The 2,961-nt window shown below is 32.6% G+C and overlaps 1 protein-coding gene across 2 annotated transcripts in view; it reads right to left on the bottom strand.

Moving 5' to 3' along the window:
- The window catches only part of LOC118743653, a 7,816-nt gene that overhangs the window by 3,390 nt on the left and 1,465 nt on the right, over positions 1 to 2,961 (bottom strand). The gene's annotated exons all lie outside the window — the stretch shown is intronic.

Below are 2,961 nucleotides of genomic sequence, written 5' to 3'. Positions count from 1 at the left end.
ATGGGCGTGGCGCCGCCCACTTATGACCACAAATGTGTATCTCCGTACCCGATTTATCAATTTCAACCAAACTCGGTGCACTTAATAACCTTGGTACGGAAAAGCAACTCGTTGAAAATTATTCAAATCGGAATAAAATGATACCCGCTTCCTGTACAACGGTAAATTTCAGGAATACGAAAACTCCGATATTTCATTAAGTAATTTACTCCAAGTTAATATTTACAACAATCCCTTAAAAATAAAAAATAAAAATTTTTGGAAAATGGGCGTGGCACCGCCCACGTTATGACTACAAAGGTGTATCTAGGTAACCGCTTTATCGATTTCTACCAATTTTGGCTCAATTATTTCATTAAGTCTAACTCAGCAACGTTGGAAATCGGGGGAAAAAGACCCCTGCAAAGTAGCGTTGAGAAGTTCACGAACTAGTTCGTATAATGAACTAGGCCATTGTATTGATCGAACAAACTAGTCCGAAATTTAAAATAAACTATTTGCTCTAGGTTGCTGTTTTTCTTAAATTTTACACAAATTAAATTATGTATGTGTGTACGTATATGTATTAAGTGGAAGCAAAATGCGAAAGTCCTAAGCAGAAAAAAATTTCAATAAATATTATTATATTAAGATTAAATAGTACATGTACATGTTGATTTATAGGCCTTTAAAACGATGTAAAATAATCTGTTGTCAGACTTCGATTGTTGGCAGTTTTCATCGGGAAAATAAAAAAAAACATTTTTTATAAATTTTTTAAGTTTTGACCATCACTAATTTCCACAATTTTAAAATAAATATGTAGTACTGTCTTAAATTAAACCTTTTTTCAAATAAACTGATATTGCATTCGAATAGAAATTGTCGAAGTTAGGCGACTTTTCTTAAATGCGGCCTTGAATTTTTAGGTATTGTGTATGTACCGGACTCTCCGATTTTTTGAGCAGTGTGGCTAGGGAATTCATCAATATTTATTCAAAATGTATATATACAATCGAGTGGTCCAAAAAAATTAAGTTGGAATTTTAATGCCGGCACCCCTAGGATTGTTCTATATCGAAAAAAATATACCCCTATTTTTTATTTTGAAATCAAAAAATATTTAGGGGGTGCTCAAAGCGCTCAAAGTTTTCCATGTATTTTATATGGAGAAAAAACCATTTTTCGTAGAAATGGTATAAAACTCTTAAAAATCAATATTTTTCAATCGGAAAACTGTGGTTCTCTTCAGGAGACTTCCAGTATTAATATCCAATTGTTTATTTAACCATTTTCTAGGGGTTTTCGAGGACCTATAAAATATAGTTACTATGAAAAAATTGTTAAAGAGACAATTGCGTATTATTACTGGGAATCTCCTGAAGATAACAAAAGTTTTCCGATGAAAACTGTTGATTTTCAAGAATTGTACACTATTTCTACGAAAAGTTGTTTTTCCCTCATATAAAATACATGGAAAACTTTGAGAACACTCCTAGGGGGTACCGGCATTAAAAATCGGACCTTATTTTTTTACATACATTTTTGGACCACTTTAAGATATGCGTATCTCAAAAACTACTTGACCGATCTCGACCAAATTTGGTACGCACATTGCGCTTAACCAATTTAAACACCGTCTTGGATATTTTTGAAATCGAACAAAACCTACTCCCCCTAATTCTCTTCTTTTTCTCTAATCATTTACGGATTTAAAAAATGGAACTATTTCCGAAAACCATTCCAATGGACAAATTCGTGTCTGGAAATTGTGATTTGTTTAGGGCCAAATTCACAGTGCTCAGTTAGACCATTGTTAACTTAACCAACAACAAGAGTTTAATTATGAATTTATATTCAGTGTCACATATACCTTGTTTATACTAATGCAAGAACCGTATTAACAAAAAACTGATTTGACTCAACACATATTTCTTTCAAGCATTTTCACTTCGCGTCAAATAAGTGATGTTTTATACCTGTTTTCTAAACGATGTGAGAAATAAAAAAGCGATTTGAAAACAAATTCGAGTCAACACACTTTTGAATTTCTGAGCGTATTGAAAGTTGGTTTATGCTTCCGTTTTGAATCACAGCGAACTGGGTCAAAGCGCTTTATGTGTCGGTATAAACAAAGTAATAGTTAACTATGGAAATTCGTATCGCCTGAAAATATACAAATTCTTAAAATCAATACTTTTCTATTCAAATTTGAAATTCGTTCCACCAAAAAAAAATTTATTTCACAAGAGTCTAACTATGGGGGCATGCTGGTTTAAACTTTTGTTAACTGAGCGTTGTGAATATGAAAATCAATAGTTAAACTCTTATCAGTGGTTAACTACGCACTGTGAATTTAGCCCTCAATGAAGTAAAAATCTAAAACGAATACCTTTAATTGTTTCGTATTACACGTAAGTAATTTGTAAGCAAAAAACGAAACCCGACTTTAATTCTCATATAAAAATTTAAGAGTACAAATGATGATCGGATCTAAACCAAATTAGTATGGGACCATCTCCTTTAAAAAAGGAATTATAGAAATCGGTTAACATGATTCAAAGTCATGCGGTAACATACATAAAACAAAAAGAAAATATTCCGACAAATAGATACTCTCCTCCTTTTTTGAAGCCGGTTTTAAAATGGATTTTTATCCAGTAAAGGCCAGGTTTATCTTAAACGAGTATATTCAGAAAAAGTTATTTTTAGTTGCCTATATTTTAGATATCCGCTTTTTTGAATTTTCATTCAGTACCTTCTTCTCTCGACTTCTAGCACATTTTGTTGTTGTTGCTGCATGGACTACTACATACCTTGTAAACAAACCGATCGAAATCATTATTGTAAGAATTGTGGCTGCTACTTTGGACGCGCAATGAAGCATTCAGCCATCAAACCGAAAACGATCGAAAAATCATGAGATGGTTGCACAACTACACATGTATTCCTTTACAGCCAAGAAGGCCAATGACGAAAAAA

Source organism: Rhagoletis pomonella, unplaced genomic scaffold, assembly GCF_013731165.1.
Source record: "Rhagoletis pomonella isolate Grant_MI unplaced genomic scaffold, Rhpom_1.0 Rhpom_scaffold_00007, whole genome shotgun sequence".
In the NCBI taxonomy this organism is placed as follows: domain Eukaryota; kingdom Metazoa; phylum Arthropoda; class Insecta; order Diptera; family Tephritidae; genus Rhagoletis; species Rhagoletis pomonella.
This window is presented reverse-complemented; position numbering and strand designations above follow the sequence as displayed.